At 38.1% G+C, this 20,549-nt stretch overlaps 1 long non-coding RNA gene across 1 annotated transcript; it reads right to left on the reverse strand.

The window, feature by feature from the left end:
- Positions 1–3,072: 3,072 nt before the first annotated feature.
- Positions 3,073–14,889, reverse strand: LOC149312644 (uncharacterized). The gene is made up of 3 exons (XR_016281422.1): positions 14,482–14,889; positions 8,272–8,419; positions 3,073–3,736 (listed from the first exon to the last, which is right to left on the reverse strand). It is a non-coding gene; the product is annotated as an uncharacterized LOC149312644 (long non-coding RNA).
- Between the last annotated feature and the right edge of the window lie 5,660 nt (positions 14,890–20,549).

The raw sequence follows: 20,549 nt of genomic DNA on the forward strand, positions 1-20,549 counted from the left end.
GATTTCCCCCTTTTTAATCAAAATAAGACTTTGCTTCATTTCTTAATTCCCCAGTCCCTTGGTGTAAAGGAAATGATTTCGCTGGGCTCTTGTAGTTGGCCCCCTCTCGATTTTGAGCTTTATAAAAATTCGCTTATATAGATTTTTGCTACAATCTATATCTGAAAGATTATACATAAACTCAAAGTCCTTTAAAATTCTGCAGAGAGGCCATGTTTAAGACTCCACTGTTGTGTATGGGGGAGGTGGAGAAGCAGAAATTAGTATATCCTGGGTTGAATAACAGTTCTTGCTTCCCTTCCAAGATTCTGCAAATAATTCCATTCGGTATCTTGCCTCAGACAAAGGCGGGTTATAGACCGCCCATTTGGGGAGGTCTGCACCCGCCCCTTTCCCCGGTGTATCGGGGCCTCAGCATGGAGAGCGGCAGCCACTGAGGCCCCGATCCGCCACTTTTCAGGCTGCGGGGAAGCAGCAAAACGCCGCTTCCCCGCAGCCTGAAAAGGGGTGTCCCTGGGGCTTCAAGCCCCAAGGACACCCCGCGGTGGCGGGGAGAAGGAGAAAGGGGCCGCTTGGCCCCTTTCTCTTTTAGTCCGCTGGGCGCAGCCGTCTGAAGGCTGCGCCCAGCGGACTAAACCAGGAAGGAGCTCCGAAACGGAGCTCCTTCCTGCTCCGTGTTCAGGGCGCACTAAGCGCCCTGGCGCGGAGCAAGGATGTCACGTCTGCGCCACCCCGTCTAGAGGTGGCGCGGCCGTGACGTCCTCACGGCGGCGGCCGTATGGAAGGGCCGCCGCCGTTTAGTGCGTGACGAGCACACACTAGGGTTAGGGCGGTGCGGAAGCACCGCCCTTTTGTTACCCTAGTGCATGCTCGTCACGCACTAAAGTGCCGGTCTGTAACCGGCCAAAGAGTTGTTTACCACACTTCAAAGCAAAACCAAATCTACATATTAAAAATTGCTTAATCTATAGACAGTCTCCAAGGTGAGAATGGTTCTGGCCTGGCAAAACATCCTGGCCATAAATCTGCCCCAAATGTGTGAATGACTCTTCCTGTTGGCAACTCCTGTCTGGGCCTCTTTGATCTGTTTCAGCAGTATACCTGATATGTCCACCTTGCAATCATGGAGAATTCTATGTCATGTATCCCATCAGGCACTCTGCATAGGGTCATAAGAAGTAAACTCATCCACATTTATGATTTTAAGGCTCCAATGCTGGTAACAGAACTAACTTAGCTGCTTCATCCAAATACATATTTTTCTTTGTGATGGATGATTTGGGGACAGGGATAGAAGAGAGGAAAAATCTTCTTTTCTTGAGAAATTGAAGTTATTAGACACAAGTTGAAGAAGAGAAAGAGTAATATGCAACCTTTCCTCTCTCACCTCATCTACAGCAATATGAAAACTACAGCAGTGTGAAAACTGCAGCAGTTTGAAAAGCTCTTGAGATAAAGTTTACCTGTACCAGATAAAACTAAACCCCTAACACAGCAAACGGTAACAGTAATCACTTCATTCTATTCCCGAATGTTCTGTACAGACTCTTTTTGTGTCCAGGTGGAATGACCTCATTAAAGCACTTGACTTTGCTTCCTCTTTGGTCTATCAATATATTGAATTCTTTGGTGACTATTAGAGAGATGAGTGAATAGACTGGAGGAGAGAAAGAGTAGAACCAATTAATGAAGAAAGATGAGGCAGAGAGAGAAAAGAAACCTTTTGTTGTTATTGTGTAGCATTCCTCATCTGAAACAGACATCTGGAGAAAATAGGTTTATAAACTTTCCATAGGGGTTCAGTGATATTTACAGCACACACTTATACTTCATTTAAAATGAACAGAGGGTTACATCATCCTCTTGTTCTGGTATATTTCCAAGGTTTATGGTGGTTCAGGAAATAGGTTAGTGCTGTCTATAGCATTTGATAGGCATACTGCAAGTGTCAGAGAGCAATGATGATGACCCTGAACCCACAAAAATGCATTTCCCCTGCTGCTAAATTTGCTGGAGTAGTGATATACATACAAAAAACAAAAATGGTGGATATTTTCTTCTTTAAAGCAAGGTGTGCACTTTCAGTGTTTATGAGTAGACTCTCTCTTCCAGGAGGCTCAGGGAAGGCCAATTCTATTTGCAAATGAAGTACTTGGAAAGTGTATATCTAGTTTTAAAGCAGTGGTTCATAAACATCTTTGGAGGGAGTTTATGGACCCCTTTAGAAAACTGATGAAAGCTATGGATCTCCAGGAAAAAAAATGTACTCAGACAAGAAGAAACATTCGGAGTTGTTTGTTGTTGTTAGTTGTTGGTTTTGTTTGTTTGTTTGTTTTGCTTGTCTGCTCCCCCCCCCCCACTGTCCCTGCCCCAAAGGCCACCCATATTCACCCTAGAGTATGCTCAAAGTTTTCCCCACAAAGGTTTCCTTCAAATTCAAAAGGAACAAAACAAAGAAATGATGGGGAAAGGCAAGTCAGTTTTGTGTTTAATTGGGCTAATTCAAATTATTTCAAACCATGGAACATTTATATTTTGTTCATGCTGCTTGGGAGCTTTTGGAAGTTGTCATGGAAAAATAACCTTCCAAAGTTTTATGCTACACCTGCAGAAATTATTAGTTTTCCTTAAATCCACTTAGACATTTGATTATTTAAACTTTATTTTTATCAATGTATTCCTATACAAAACAATACTGTGCAACCTGAAGCAAAATGAAAGCAAAACTTATTTCCAATATACAATTGTAGTTACATTTATACCTTATGCTTTTTCTCTTTCTCTTACTACACTAATCTTAGAATTCATTTGTTTGTCAATGAACCGTTTTGCAATCAATAGTATTTTTCTTTTATACTTGATTTATTTTTGTTTCCTACTTCTTTTGCTATTTTTTCCTTTTATAAAGATATATCTTCTTTCTTTTATCTTTGCTCTTCCTTCTGTTTTGCTAGTTCATGAGACTTGTTTCTTGAGTTTTCCACTTGTTACTTCAGTATAATTATGATTTCTTATTCATTTATTTATTTAGACATTTTTCTTCTATTCTTATTCTTTTTCTGTCTTATTTTTCTTCTTAGGGTGTTTTAGTATTTTGATTACAACATTCTATGATCTTATTCTATTCTAATTCTGATTTTTCTGAGAATTTGCCATTTATCCAGCGTGTCAGCTTATCCATCTCTACAGCCTCTGTCAGCTTTAATAACAAATCATCTATTTGTGGGATTGTGTTTAATTTCCAGTGTTGAGCAAGCAGAATTCTTGCTATGGATACTATGTAAGGATTTTTTCCCATTGTGGCTGGGTTAGATTTTATTAACTATGGCCCGGTACAGACTGTACAAAGCAGTCTTTGTACCTGAACCACGATTCTTTCAAGGGATGCATCTGCTATGAAATGCTTCTAGAGGTGACTTCCACCGTTCTATAGTATACGTCTATAAAAATTTGATTTGATTTCCTGTTTGGAGAGACATTCATCAATGCTCTCCAAACAAAGTGGTGGTCTAATTCTTTATGTATTTTGTTCTTTTCATACCACAGATAGGTGTGCCACCCATATCTTAGATTGAAGCCCTCTATTTTCAATAATTTATTGTTTTCTAGTTTTATCCACTCTGCTAACAATGTTAAGGCATTAGTTTGGAAATGATTTCTAAAGCATAAACATTCAAATCTGCTTTGAGGTTCTGCAGCAGTACGAAAGGGACAATGAGAGCTTCTTGGGATGACTCTACAAAAGAAAGCAAAAGAAAAGAAAAGCAAAAATCAGTAAGGTCAGTGGAAAAACATCACTCCCCTTTCTCTATAATTTTTCTCAAATGTATTCAGACTAAATAAATACAGTCATCCTGGCATCTTAGGACTATGCCTTGGTGCATTGAGGCTAACCAAATTTGTCCATATTTGTGGAAGCTGTTACATTTAATTAGCAGTTTGGTACCTATCTATCCTATCTCTAGACAGATTTAGAGCCCTATAAAATCTATACAGGCTGCATGTTGCTGTCACAGTGATTAGAATGGAGGTGAGTCACTCCAGAAAATGTTTTAGCATTAGAGATGGAAAGGTTAACAGGAAACCAACACAAAACCAAAATAGAAATGGACACAAAAAGTTAAAAATAGTGGCAAATCTTCACAACTGATACCTAAAAAATACCCACACTGTAACTGGTAGAATTTTCACAGCAGTAATGTTAATACTATTTACAGTGCAATCCTATGCAAAAAACAAACAAACATAAGAGCCTCTGATGGACAACATCAAAGGTCTGTCATATCCATGTTTCTGTTCCCCAACTGGCCAATGAAATGCTTAGATGAAGCCCATGAGTACCTTCCTTCTACCCATGTTTCCCTGCAATCATTGTTCAGAGGCATACTGCCTCTGTTGGTTATATGTATCCTTATTTTTTGTAATTGGTTGTTATGTTAATCTGAATTTCCAATAATTCATTGGAATGGCAGTAACAACTTAAAACCCAAAACAAAATGTAAGAAAAAAACCCAAAACAAAACAACCAACCAAACATTTTTTTAAAAGTGCACACACACACAGTGTCTCAAATTACAGACATTTTTCCTGGTGAATAATGATTTAACTTTCCACCCTGTAACCTCATCATTACTCATCAGCTCAAGTTGCTTTCTGCCTTCTCTAAGAATGATGATGACAATGATCTCTCCCCCCTTCACTCTCTCCTTCTAATTTATCTAGTTATTGGCCAAAATACAGAGAACTTTTCTGATTTCTCCCAAAAGGTGCTGTTTTGGACAACAGTAAACAGTATTATGAAATTATTAAATTGGGTCAGGTTAATTTAATTTGTGTTTGGCTCTACAGTTTCAGATTATCCAGTGGGTTTACAAATAAATCACAGATCAGCTATGTGTGATGTTATCTGGCCTTATTCTAAATGAACCAGTTTGGGTGGATTAAAAGGACACACTAATGAAAATGATTGCAGATTAAACAGGAATCACTGGTACAGCCCTTATAGGTAAAGCAGGCTCGCATTCAAAACTGACTTATCTTTGCAGAGCCTAGAAAGAATTTAATTAAATCTCTGTGCCAACCTATCTGATATTCCAGAGAGAATTAATGCTTCAAAGTGTACTATACTGTGCTCATCTTGATGGTTTTCCTCCTCTCTTTTCCCCCTAAAGCTTCAGAGAAAAATAATCTTAAATGAGAACTGTTATACCAATTCTTTCATATTCCATCCCACCTCAGTGTATTTAATAAGAATCCTCATACAAGGTCATAAACATTTCTTTTTTTGGGGGGACCCAAATAACAGATCTACCAACTACTAGTTTGGGAAGAACCAAAATAACAGATCTACCAACTACTAGTTTGGGAAGAACCCAAATAACAGATCTACCAACTACCAGTTTGGGGGGGAATCCAAATAACAGATCTACTGACTTTGCAAATTGGACTGCTGAGCACGGGTTTTAGGCAGGAGGCTGCATCAGCAGTAAAATGCATATACTAATATCCAACTGCATCCCGGAAAAGGATTCAGGCCGGGCAAAGTAAGATGGATTATTTAGCTGTGTGCTAAACTCCTAAATTTCAACCTGTGAAGTGGGATGGAAAAATTCTAGGTATACTGACATCAAATCATGTGCATAATTTCACTGTTTATTACTGTGAAGACATGGTGGTATCTACACATTCCCCTCTCCCATGAGTAGTCTAAATGAAAGACAAAAACAGGGAAATAAATATAGGCACTCCATTAGCAAGTTTATCTGTTTACCATGTTGCTAAATACACGTTGCTATCATTTATCTATATTTGAGGCAAAAATTAATAACTGAGAGAGAACAATTAACTTTCATGTATCAAGTAAAAGAGGTTTTAAAAAAACCACCTGCAATCCCTGTTATATACATCTCAGTTACACACACACACACACACACACACACACACAGCCTTCAGCAATGCAAGGAGAATCTTGCTTTGCCATGCAAAATCAAATTTGTAATTAGCAATGCAGCAGTCCCCCCTCCATTCTTGGCTGCTGTTCCGAGGGTATAAAAACAAATTATTTCTCTCTCTCTCTCTCTCTCTCTCTCTCTCTCTATATATATATATATATATATATATATATATATCCCTATGTTTTAAGATGAAAGGCAATGATTTAGAGCTGCACCCTGTGCTGCTGGAGAAATGCAGCATCTGCAATTTCTGCTGGGTTACAGAACGAAGAAACAATAGGCTTGTCAGTGATTATATGCTGTCATGCCTGCAGCATTATTTTCCAGAAATAATCAGCATTGGAATTGTCTTTCAAAAGACATTGTTAGTCTGTGCTGCATGTAGGTCTCCAGTGGGGTGGGAGGAATGGCCCAGTTTGCTTATAATTGAGTTTCCCAATCTCCTGATAGTAATCCCTACCCCCCCCCCCCTCCATACACACACACACTTTGCCCAAATAAAAGCTGGAGACATGCTTTAGTCTCAGAACTAAAAGGCAGAAATTATTGCCAGTTTTAACTGACAATAATATATAATTATTAAATTAGGACTTAATTTAATGAACTATTGCTATGTGCTAGAGAGGTTTCAGGGTCAGTGGTTATCCAGGTTTGGTTTTATTTGCATGAAACACTACTGGGGACTTCTGCTACTTTATTTACAAATATTTTTGTTCGTTGTTAAGTGCCTTCAAATCATTTCCAACTTATGGTGACCTTATCATGGGGTTTCTTGGCAAGATTTGTGCAGAGGAGGTTTGCAATTGCCTTCCCCTAAGGCTGAGAGCATGTGACTTGCCCAGAGTTTCTCAAAAGGGAGATATTAAAGGCAAAATTTCAAACAGTTGCAATGAGGAGGAAAAATGGGAGCTGTCTCAAGAAACCGGGATAGAAGACTAAAGAATTTTCAACTGAGCTAAGTTTTCATAAGGACATTTATAAAAAATGGAAAAAGGGTTAAATAACCAAAGTGGAATTCAAACAAATTGCAGGCACATGTAGGGGGAAACTCAGAAAAGCTAAAGCACAGAATGACCCCAGGCTTGCTAGATAGGTTAAGAACAACGTAAAAAGTCTTTTGAGGCTATGTTTGTAGCAGAAGGAAGGTGGAGGAAATGGTAGGGCCATTGTGTGGAGATGGCGAAAGATGGAGATGGACAGATAAAAACAGTACTGAACACCTTCTTTGCCTCAATCCTCTCACATAAAAGGAAGCTCAACCCAATGAAAATGGAGCAGATGATGCAGCAGAGGAAATGCAGGACAGAGTAAGTAAAGAGATAGTACACAAATACTGGGTTAATCTAATTCATTTCAAATTTCCAGGGCTAGATGAACTACCTCAAAGGTTATTAAAAAAAAAAACCTGGCAGAAGTAATGTCAGAGCCATTGTCAATAATTGAGAATTCCTGGAGAGCAGGAGAAGTCCCAGCAGATTGGAAGAGGGCAAATGTTGCACTCACCTTCCAAAAGAGAGAAAAAGAGGACCCAAACAATTACCACCTGGTTAGCCTGACATCAATGCTAGGAAGGATTCTAGAGCAGTTCATTAAACAGAGAGTCTGTAAACATTTAGAAAGGAATGCCATAATGACAAAAGGACAACATTGGTTTCGCAAAACCAAGTCATGTCAGACTAATTTTATCTCTCTTTTTTGATAAAATTACCAGTTGAAGGGAATGTTGTGGATGTAGCATATCTTGATGTTATCAAGGCCTTCAACAAAGTCCTCATGATATTCTAACAAACAAGCTAGTAAAATGTGGGCTAGACAATGCAACTGTTTGGTTGATTTGTAATTGGTTGACTGGCCAAATCTGAAGGGGGCTCAGCAATGATTCCTCTTCATCCTGGAGAGAAGTGACCAGCGAGATGTCACAGAGTTCAGTCCTGGGCTTTTTAATATCTTTATCATGCTTATCAAATTTGCAGATGGCACCAAATTAGGTGGAGGATCTAATACTCCAGAGGACATGATTAAAATTCAAAATGAACTTAATAGATTAGAAATCTGGGTGAAAACTAACAAAATGAATTTCAGCACAGACAAATGTAAGGTATTATACATAGGCAGAAAAAATGAAATGCACAGATATAGGATGGGGAACACCTGGCTTGACAGCGGTACATGTGAAAGGAATCTAGTAGTCCTACTAGACAATAAATTGAACAGCATGGTGTAGCAGCTAAAAAAGCCAAGGTAATTATAGGCTGCATCAATATCTAGATCAAGGGAAGTAATAGTACCATCCTGTTCTGCTTTGGTCAGGCCTCACCTGGAATACTGTGTCCAGTTCTGGGCATCACAATTCAAAAAAGAATGTTGACAAACTGGAGCATGTCCATTGGAAAGCAACCAAAATGGTGAAGGGTCTGGAAACCATGCCCTATGATGAGCGAGTTAAGGAGCTGGGTATGTTTTGCCTAGAGAAGAGACGGTTAATAGGTCATAGTGAGAGCTGTTCAACAGTGGAACACACTGCCTCCGCATATGGTAGAGTCTCATTTGGAGATTTTTGAACGGAGGTTGGATGGCCATCTACCTGCAGTGCTTTGATTGTGTATTCCTGCATGGCAGTAGGTTGAATGTCATGGCCCTTGAGGTTTCTTCCCACTCTATAATTCTATGATCTTGTAGGTTTTATGGCTGAGCAGGGAAGTGAACTTTGATCTCCAGAGTTATAGTCCTACACTCAAACCACTATGTCATGCTGGCTTTATTATACACATTGATTATTGGAGTTGAAGTGGGATTGTCAGATCTGGAAATTCCTCCAAAAGTTTCCTCACCAGGCTACAGGTGAAGTCAGGAAACTCAGGCAGGGTGAGCTATGTCCATCTATGAGCCAAAACAAACAAAACAGCTTTTAATTGGATGTACTACAGCCAGCAAGCCACACAAGTACAAGCCCTGGCTGTCAGACACTATGTACAGATGAGTCTTTATTTCTCCCCTCCACTTCCCACACTGAAGCCAGGGCTTAGTATAATGCTGTGTCTTATCTTGAATGTCCTGCCTTAGCTTGCTTGCTAAGGAAAATCTGAGCTGCAGAAGTGAACCTGCCTGTGCAACATTATGGAAGACAGTTATTTTAGCAGCACTGTGCACTGTACCAAGAATTAGTACCTTTCAGGCTGGACAACAATTGCCAATGGTTACAGTGTCAGGGATGACTGTGACAGCCTACGAGGGAAATGAATGCATTATTTTGGCCTGTCTGTTTGAGCCCTCAGTTGTCTTCATTTGCTGTTCCAATTGGTGAAAACTGCTGTTTTGGGACCTACCTGTGAATATAAGGTAGCATAATGTAGCAGAGCAAAGTAGCTCTATAAGTGGGTGCTGAAATGTTCTTGGCCCAACCCATTTCCCAAAATCTAATTGTAATTTTGTCCTTGTAGCTTGAAAGAGTGAAAGAGTATCCTTTTGTATTGTTAACTGTCAATTTTCAGGATTGTAGTTTTAATTTCTGGAGTTTTTCAGATTATTAATAGACCCATATCAGTGAAAAGTGTGGCATTATCAGTTGCTGGACCCCAGGTTGTCATTAAATTTCTGTTCTTGCAGAAGAAAACTCCAAAGAAAATCCATGAGCGTGTGATGTAAACATTGAGGGGTAAGTGTCCATCACACTCAACTTTGAAGCACTGGTAGGCCAAATTTCAGCATGGATATTTTGAGGCCAAAGGTGCAGCAGTATGTGTGTGTGTTGGAGGGGGGGTAGATTCTACCATGTCAATTCCTGAAATTGTTGAGTGCATTCATGGCCTGATTTTGGCAGATTGGTAAATCATATCTTAAACAATTGCTGTGACACTAGTGTTATCCTGGGAATTCATTGAGATGATAATTCGTGAGTAGTTGCTATGCAGAAGCTACCAGCCAAACGGGTGCCAAAATGATTGAATGCAGAACAGAAACAGAGTCAAGTGGATATCTCCAAGTTGATTTTGCAATACTTTGTGCAATCTAGTGATATTTTTTTTTTTTATTTAAATAAATTTTATTGTATAAAATTCAAAATTAAAAACATACATAAACCAAAAGACATTTACAGTTGACATATACAAACATATAACAGACCAAAAAAAGCCAAAACAAAATAAAATTAAACAAACAAACAAACAAACAAACAAAACCAAAGCTTACTTCCTAGCTGTGGCTATGAACGCGTTAATGCATTTTACCTTAATTACTATCTCTTTTAATTATCTTTCACTATTATCTAGAGAGTGTCATCTTTTAACCCTTCCCTTCCTGTGTCAAGTTTACATCATTATGTCTGTGTCTCATCCAATAATTTCTTTCTTATATTATCTATAATTCTTCCTAACAGAAATCAAATAACCTGAAGAACATCATATATCTTATTCACCAAAAACTACTTCAATATAAACCTTGACTCTTCCAGCAGAGTTACTATCTTAATATTTCACCTATTCTTTCTTATCTTATCTTCTTATTTTCTATTATCCTCTCAGTTATCTAATTTGTTAAAGCTATCCAGCGATTCTTAATTCCTTCTGATTTTACATATTCAAGCCATGGATCCCATTCTTTATAAAACCTTTGTAAAGACTGATTTTTCATAATACATGATAGTTTTTCCATAACAAATATATCGTACAATTTAAGTTTCCAATCTTCTATTAGTGGGGCCTCTTTCTTTTTCCAGTTTTTCGCATAGACCATTCTGGCGGCTATTATTGCAAAGAATATCACTTTACCTCCTTTTTTCTCTAAATCCTCATCTTCAACAATATTTAATAAATACATTTTAGGGCTCACACACTCTTTTATGTTAAACATCTTTTTCATTTCTTTGTGTATAGATTTCCAGAATTTGTTTGCCACCTCACAGTTCCACCAAACATGCAAATATGTTCCCAATTTCTCCCCACACTTCCAACAATTTCCATTCACATTTTTATACATTTTAGAGATTCTATATGGTGTAAGGTACCACCTATATATAGATTTATATAAGTTTTCTCTCATTTCTATACTACTTGTGTATTTAATTCTAATTTTCCAGGTTTTTTCCCATTGTCTCATTTCAATTGTTTGGTTCAAATCTTTAGCCCACTTAATCATATAATCTTTTACTGTTTCTTCTTCCATTTCCCAATTAAGAATCAAATTATAAAATTTCGAAATTCTTTTATCGTCTCCCTTTATGATTATATTTTCAAACTCCTGGTTTCCAGGCCCTATTCCGAATGTACCATTGTCCATTTTAAATCTTTCTACCAATTGTCTATATGAAAACCAGTTACAATTTATTCCTTTTCCTCTTAATTCTTCTTGTGTCATCATTATGTATTTGTTTTGTGTTTTCTTTAAAATATCTGAGTATCTAATCCAGTTATTACTCCTATATTCTTCTCTTCTAATCAAAGCTTCTGCTGGGGAAACCCACAGTGGTATTTTACTGCACCATTTCCATTTATTTTTATTCCATATTAAAAGTAATGATTTACGTATTATATTATTGTTGAAATTTCTATCCATTTTTACTTTTCCATAGAAGAGGTATGCATGTATCCCATATCTTAGCTCATAACTTTCCAATACTAATAATCTTTTATCTTCTAATTTAAACCAATCATTTAGCCAATCATAAACGCATGCTTCAAAATACCATTTCAAATTTGGAAATGCCATCCCGCCTTTTTCAATTTTATCCTCAATGATTTTACTTTGTATTCTTGCTTTTTTCTTTTGCCACACAAATTCCCTCATATCCTTCTTCCACCTATTGAATGGTGCATTATTCAAAATTACTGGGAGATTTTGAAAAAGAAAAATCATTTTAGGGACGATAATCATCTTTATCGTCGCAATTCTACCCATCCAAGATAATTTCAATTTATCCCACTTTTTCATATCATTTTTAATCTCTTTCCAAATTTTTTCATAATTGTTTTGAAATAATTCTTTATTATTAACTGTTATTATACCCAGATACTTTACCATTTTTTTTATTTGGAACCCTGTTTTCTCCTTCATCTCTTCTTCTTCTTTTTTGGATAAGTTCATAGAGAGCATTGTTGTTTTTGTGTTATTAATTTTAAAGCCTGTTACTTTCCCATAATGTCTAAGAATTCTCATCAAGTTTTCTATGCTATCATTTGGCTCTGTAATTGTTAAAACTAAATCGTCCGCATAGGCCCTAAGTTTGTACACTTCATTACCCACTTTTACTCCCTCTATTGTCTTTTCTTTTCTAATTTTATTTAATAATATCTCCAATGCAGTTATAAATAAAAGTGGGGAAAGGGGACATCCTTGCCTTACACCTTTAGTTACACTGAATTTTTCTGTTTTTTCCCCGTTAATTAATACTGTTGCTTCTTGAGATGTATATATCCTTTGAATCAAAGCATAAAAATTTTCTCCAACCCCCATTTTCTTTAATACCCCAAACATGAAGTCCCACCTGATGTTATCAAATGCCTTCTCCGCGTCTAGAAAAATCATGGCCAATTTTTTATGAATATTTTTTTCGTGTATATCAATTATATTAATTATATTTCTAATATTATCCTTTATTTTTCTACCGGGGAGAAAGCCATTTTGGTCTGTATCAATCCAATTTATTAATACTTTCTTAAATCTGTTTGCTAAAATTGAAGCTAATAATTTATAATCTGCATTTAATAAAGCAATTGGTCTATAATTTTTGGGGTCTAATAAGTCTTTATCTTCCTTTGGAATTAAGATTATATTGGCCTGACTCCATGTTTGAGGTAATTTGTCTCTAATACCTTGGTTCATAGTTTCCACTAAATATGAACATATTGAGTCTTCAAATATTTTATAAAACTCATTGGAAAAACCATCTGGGCCTGCTGCTTTCCCTGATTTACTCCTCCCAATAGCCTGTGATAGTTCTTCCTTTGTTATGGGTTCATTTAACAGTCTTTTTTGTTCCTCTGTTATATCTTTTATTTCAGCTTGCTCCAAATAATCCTCAATTTTCTTTTTTTTGTATTTACCTTCTTTAAATAAATCCGAATAATAGTTATAAAAGGTTTTTTTAATCCCTTCTTTATCTGATATAATCTTCCCTCCTTCTTTTATTTTCAAAACTGTTCTTTTTACTCTTTCCTTTTTTAAATAGTACGCTAACACTTTCCCTGGTTTGTTTGATGCCTCATAATATCTATGTCTTACATATTTCAACTTTCTATTTATTTCTTCTGTTGTTAATATTTCTATTTGTTTTTGGATATATTTAATTTCTTGCTTTGCTTCTTTATTACTCCCCTCTCTCTTTAAAATATTTTCCCAGTTTCTTAATTGTCTATTCAATTCCTCCATTTTTATTCCCTTCTTTTTTTTCTGTTCTGCCCCTTTTTTAATTAAACAGCCTCTTATAACAGCCTTCATGGTGTCCCATATTATTCCCATTGGGCATTCTCCATTCATGTTTTCCTTAAAAAAATTCTCAATGTCCGTCTTTATTTCTCCTACGATCTTCTCATCTTTCAGCAAGTTTTGGTTCAGACACCAGTTATATTCTCTCTTTCCAAATCGAAATTCTACACTGACGGGGTTGTGGTCTGACCACACCTTGGGATGCGTCTTTACATTATTAATTTTTGAAATAATATTTGTAGAAGCCCAGATCATATCAATTCTTGCCCAAGATTTATGACAATTAGAAAAAAAAGTAAATTCTTTTGAGTCCCCATATTTTGCTCTCCACACATCTTGCATTGTAAACATTTCCATCATCTCAAAGAAATCCCTTGGGAGTTTTCCTTGATTTTTTTTCATTACTCTGTCTGAGTGTCTATCTAATTTTGTATCTATCTGACTTCCGGTGGTAATGGCACCTTGAAGAGACACACTCCAAGAGGGCTCCTGGAGGCGTCTCAACTTTGCAGGGCAACTGAGGCAAAAGAAATACTCTTTATGCTTCAAAATTCTTGCCAAAAAAGGCAAGATCAGAGGGGGCTCGGTGGAAGCTCCAAAAACTACACAAGAAACCTGTGGAAACAGAAGTAAGCCTGGACCTGGAGGAACCCGAAGGGCTTGGGCTGAAATGGAAGGTGTAGGCAGGAGCTGAAGAGCAATCCACGGCCGTGCAAGAGAAGTGGGGACATATCCCACACAGAGGTGCCACCACATTTTTAAATTTATGTTGTTGAAATAGAGATTTCAAATGGATGTGGTGACTGAATGGATATAACATCTGCGGAAAGAAGTACCGGAGGGAAAAAAGAAAAGTGAGAAGAGTGCCAAGTTGAGTTTGTGGAAAGATAAGGAAGATATAGTCTGGACTAAAACATTTCTGGAGATTTACAATTAAATATAAAGAAGTTGGGGCAGTATTGGAACTGTGTTATTTTCCATGGATTCCATTGGATTGGATTAAGATCTGAGCAGAGACAGAGGGGACAGAGGACTTTGTAAAGGACTGAGACTACATTTTTGAAATACAGTGGGGATAGACTAAAGGGTTAAAACAAATCAATCCTACCCCATTCTGCTTATCTGGAGAACTCCGCAGCCCACAACTGACGACCTTGAAGACACAAGGAGAAGAGAGCAGGAGAGACGAAAGAGAGAGAGAGAGAGAGAAGGAATCAAGCGGTTGCTGAGGAAACGGAGCTTGGAGAAGACTGAAAGAGAAGAGGGGAGGAGAAAAGCGAAGAAGGAGGTGCTGAGAGTGGAGAGCAGAAGGAAGAAAGTAGAAGAAGCAAAGGAAGAGACCAAAGAGCGGAAGAAACCATAGAGTGGAATGTAAGATAGACCAAACCAGGAAGTTAAAACCCTATTACCATAGAGAAGAAGGATAGAGGGGCAAGAAACCATAGAGCGGAACGAGAGATAGACTAAACCAGGAAGTAAAAACTCCATTCCCATAGAGAAGAAGGATAGAGGGGCAAGAAACCATAGAGTGGCGTGAGAGATAGACTAAACCAGGAAGTAAAAACCACATTCCCATAGAGAAGAAGGATAGAGTGTCAAGAAACCATAAAGTGGAACTAGAGCTAGACTGAACCAGGAAATAAGAAATTTATAAACATAGAGAAAAAATACAGAGAATTTAAAAGAACAGTATTATACAGAGATAAAACAAAGTGTGGATGAAAGTTTTGGAAACAGTAAGGAGACTTAAAGAGGAGTAGAAGACTGGGGGGGATAATTGGACTGAATTGAAGGGGAGGAGCTGCTCTAAAGGGCTCTGGAGGATAACAGAGGTGAACAGCAGAGGAATAGTTAATAATATAACAGTCACTACATCAGCAGAAAGTTTGGAGGAATAAAGGAGTGATAACCTTACTGACTGGCTCTTGGGAACGGACTAAGTTTAACTCTATAAACGGGGGAAAGGGAGGGGAAGACAGATAGGGATACCAATATGAACCCCAAAAGAAATACAAGAGCAAATGCTCAGAACCAGATCCCAAGACGTCAATCTTCAGAAGGACTTGGAAGTGTGGATATAAACCAATTAATTTTAGAGAAAGTAGATGGTCTCTCTGTAAACCTTGCACAGGAGATTTCTAAAAACCTTGCTCAAAACCTTGCTCAAGAGATGAATAAATTTAAAAAAGAGATAAAACAAGAGATACGAGCAGATTTAAAGCAAATTAACCAAACGGTGGATAAATTAATGGTGGAAATGCAGAATACAAAAAAAAGAGTCGACATATTGGAATTTAGAAGCGAAAAATGTGAAAGGGAACTAACAAGGATGGACCAAAAAAGGGAAGAAGAATTAGATCAAAGAGCCATCTGGGAGCAAAGGATGAGAGAACGAGCCGTGAAACTGAGAGGCATTGTTGAGGAGAAAAATGAGAATTTAATGGAAAAATTAATCCCGAAAATAGCAGAATTTATGGACAAAGAAGTATCCAATTTGGAAACGGAGATAGACAAATTGTATCGCGTGAACTCACAGATTGCAAAACAAAAAGGAGTGCCAAGGGATATTTCATTGCATTTTGTTAGAAAAAGGACTAGGGACGCTTTTCTAAACAAACATAATGAAATACCTTTTGAATTTGATGGTCATGAAGTGAAAGTATTAAAAGACATCCCGGCTAGATTACTTCGTAAAAGACGTGAGTACACAAATTTGACAGCTTTTCTGAGGAGAGAAAAAATACAATACAGATGGCAAACCCCTGAAGGGATAACATTTTGGTGGGAAAAAAAGAGAATTAAAATTCACACACCAGAACAAGCTAAAGCATTTCTGAGAAAAAAGAAGGAAAAGACGGACGGAAATGATATGGAGGAAGATGAAACTGATGATCCCAATAAAGATGAGCAAGAAGAAGAGGAAGAGGAAGAAAGAGGAGAGGCAACAGGAGAGTTAAATTCAAAACTCCCTACAGATGATGAACCAGCCTTTGATGAAGAAGACGAAGGAGATAAGAGAGAAGAATTGAGAGGTGACCAAAGTGGCATATCAATGAATTTGGATGGACAGATGACTTATTCAGAAGAATTAATTGATTTAGACTGGAGGGACCAACAATACCAGGAAGAGGAAGACAACAATTTTGATGAATACTTTGACAACTAAGACTGTGATTAGTATAATTTGAATATTTGGCAGTAAGATATTTATAAATGCATAATGGGCTCATACACTAATTTGAAAATCTGTACTTGGAACGTACAGGGTTTGAACACTCCCCAGAAGAGAAAGAAAATATTCCACTATTTAGGAAAGATGAAATTAGATATATGCTGCCTGCAGGAGACTAGAATCAAAAATAAAGACAAGAAATATTTGCGATGTCATAAATTAGGACAAGAATTTGTTTCTGCAACCAAAACAAAGAAAAAAGGGGTGGTAATGTATGTAAATAACAAATATGAGGCAAAGAAAATAAGTGATGACCCAGAAGGTCACTTTTTAGCAGTAGAGATGTTATTCAATATGCAAAAGATATTAGTGATTGGTATTTATGGCCCCCACACAAATAAAGGCAAATTTTATAAAAAAATAAGTGAGACATTAATTGATTGGGAATATGAATCATATATAATGGTGGGAGATTGGAACGGGGTGGTAGATACAAAATTAGATACAAAACTAGTGATATTTTTTAAAATAACTCATTTCTGTTGATGAAACATGGTTACATCAATATGATCCAGAGACCAAACAACAGTCCTTGCAGTGGCAGCACTCCAGTTCTTGGATGCATTCAAAATGCATGTGAACAACAAAGATCCAACCCACATTCTACAAAGATCCAACTCCACATTCTTGGAGGCATGGTTTTATAATGGTTCTGTTCCTTCTTAGAAAGGCAAAGCCATTAGATGGTTCTGGGCGACTTGGACTTGAACCCTGGGGTCCCTTAGGGTTTTGTTTAATTCCCCATGCTATTTAACATATACATGAAACCAATGGGAAAGGCTGCACAGATTTTTCGGTCCAGTGTTATAAGTGTGTAGAGTCTGTTACTCCTTTACATCTCAGTCCAAGACTTGTTTCTAAACCAGTGCATGAAATCAATAAGGGACTGGATGAGACTCCACAATTGAAGCGTATACAAAGAAAACAGAGATACTCCTGGTCAGTCGAAAGACTGACCTGGGAAAAAGGATTCAGCCTGTTCTTGATACCCCACTGTTATCCTGATTCACCAAACAATCATACCATCTGGCTGGGACGGAACCCCTGACTGATAATGTAGGCAGAGGCAGCTAATCACAAGCAAATAGAAAGTGACCTTGCCTATGAGAGTCCGTTGAGAGAAAAATGTGGGTCAAACAGTTCAAGTCAATGGAGGCAACAGGAATCAAAGTCAACACGGTCCAAAGGTCTAAGAAGCCAGGAGGTCTGAAGTAGGAATGCAGGAGTCAGGCAACAAAAATGCTGGCCAGGAAACAGATGAGTTGCTCCTACAATTCCTTAGGGAAACTCAGCTCCCAAATAGCGTGATACCAGCTGGTTCTCATTAGTGCTTGCTGCTTAGCCTACAGCCTGGCTGAGTGTCTTAGCTCTATCTTTTATTGGATCCTTTTGTTTCTCCTCCTTGAGTGAGGGCTTTATTGAGTTGTGTCCTCTGTCTCATCAGCAGGCGAGTCTTGCCCTTGTCCTACTGACTGAGGCTCTTCAGCAGGGAGGGCTGGCTACTCTGCAACAGGGAGAGCTGCAGGCTGTTCCCTGTCTAGAAGATTTGCCTGGGTCCCTTCCTCAGCTTCCACATAAGACTCTTCCTCCAGGTCCCAGTCCTTCAGCTCTTGGCCCATGACACCTGGATACTCAGATTCTTAGCTTGCATGTACTTCTGGGCTGAGGCCCAAGTCTGGAAGCACAGTTCTTAGTGGTGGTCAGGAGTGCATTTCCCAGTTAAAAACTGTGAGTCAGCTGCATTTGTTCCTAGAAACATCAGATCTAGCCACAGAGACACCTACCTTAATTATATCTCTTTGGATTAATGTAATATAGTCTATGTGGAATTGCTTTTGAAGACTGTTCAGACTCTTTATGTGTCCAATGAGATTGCTAACTCCTTTTTGAAATAGCTTCTCTGGCTTCCAGTCTCTTGCTGGGAACAATTCAAAGTGGTTATGACCTATTAAGACATATATGGCTCAGGTTCCGGTTCCGGTTCCGGTTCTGGTTATCTGAAGAACCATACTCTCTCATAGGAACCTGCCTGTGTTTTGATATCTTCTGAAGAAGCTGTTTTCTCTGTTCCAACACCCTCACAGGTACATTTGGAGGGAACATACCTTTTTGACACCCTTCCAGGAGAGGTTAGACTGGTACATCCTCCCTTTTTTCTGGAGACAACATTTACAGTTGACATATTGAGAAACCTAAAAGATGCAGCAGGAACAAAGGAATGCAATTCTGGATGGGTGGGTTGAATAGTGTGAGAACTTTAACTTCTGATTATCTATCCCTTGCTCTTCTTGCTTTTTAAATTATTTTTGCTTGCCCTAGAGGCTGTGTGCATGCGCCTGAGGTGTGGGCTGTTTTCCTTTGCAGAGCTTTAGGTTTCTTTGGAAAATGAATTGAACTTGTGTACACTTCACATCAAGCTGGAACAGAAAATGCAAGCTTTCCCAATGTGTGTTTAGAGTGTTGTATTGGGACTTGAGAGATCTAATTTCAAGTCCCCACCAAGCTATAAAACTCACTAGGCTACTTTAAGCCAATTACTTTATCTCAGGTTAGTGTACCACACAGTGTTGTTTCAAATTTAAAAGAAAAAAAGAAGAACTATGCAAGTCAGTTTGAACTCACTGGAGGGTAGAGAAGATATCAGCATAATGATTTTTAAAATGTCCAGTAAGCTATGATTTCTGCAATTGGATGATAGTTTTTGTAATTCAATCCTGAACATGTTACAGCCATTTTTATAATTAAAGTAGCTGTACATTTTTTAGGAAAGTCAATTCCTATGATGTTTTTAATATGTGATTATGTACATGCATTTCAACACAGATGTGTTAATTTTTAAGCCATCTTAAACAAGTAGAATACAAAGAGACCAAGATGGATCAGAAAATTTGACCTACACAATTCACAGGGCTCCACACTTGGCAGAGGGTTGGATTCAGGGTTCTTTTCTTTTTCTTTTTCTTTTTCTTTTTCTTTTTCTTTTCCTTCCTTCCTTCCTTCCTTCCTTCCTTCCTTCCTTTCTTTCTTTTTCTTTCTTTTTGTTTTTGGTATGAGTCAAGCTGTTACCAATGTATACCATAATTGTGCACATTTTTTTAATAATGATATTTGAGCATTCTTAAAGGGATTGTTCTGGGGACGGGAGGCGGCGGGGAACGCTGTGTATCGCACAGCGAGAACGCTGCCGCTGAGCGTTCTCCTTCTGTTCTGAAAGCGTTCTAGAGGGCTGATTTTCAAGAACGCTTGAGAAAGTGTTCCCAAAAATTGGCCCTGGGGAATGCTCCCAGAATGGAAGGGGAATGCTCGGCAGTGGTGGCATTCTCGCTGTGCGATATACAGCATTCCCCGCCACCTCCCTCCCCCAGAACGGCCCCTTTAAGAATGTTCAAGGGCCATTCTAACCTGAATGCGATAAACTCCTACATTTCTGGAAACCAGGGTTTGAATACCTACTTGGCCATGGAAACCCACTGGGTGACATTGGGTAAGTTTTACTTGGGCAGTAGAATACCTGGGCCCTGCGAATGGGCCCGAACAGACAGGCCAAAACAAAGCTGCTTTGGGTCACTTTGGAGGTATGCTGTTTAAATGACACATGCATCTTAAGAGGCCAGAATATGTTCAGTGGTCACTAAAAAATTAGTATGGGGGAAAACCAAGAAGAGAAGAAATAAGGTGGAGTGGCTGACAGAACAGGTCAAATATATTTTTGGTGTCTCATATAGAGCAGTAAATATCCTTCAGACCCAAAGTCACGGTACTCAAAGTCAACCATGATATTTTGATACATGATGCAGAAAAAACCACAAACACTTCTCCCCCTTCTTCACAGTAAATCTACAATTCTTGATCCAAGAATACATAGAGCCATACCAAGACCTCTGATGTTTTAACAGTGGTCTAAATCCAACTTCTAGTCCAAACTAAAATCAAGGGAAACTCCA

This window comes from Sceloporus occidentalis, unplaced genomic scaffold (genome assembly GCF_023333645.1).
Source record: "Sceloporus occidentalis isolate IW3139 unplaced genomic scaffold, rSceOcc1.0.p SCAF_5, whole genome shotgun sequence".
Classification (NCBI taxonomy): domain Eukaryota; kingdom Metazoa; phylum Chordata; class Lepidosauria; order Squamata; family Phrynosomatidae; genus Sceloporus; species Sceloporus occidentalis.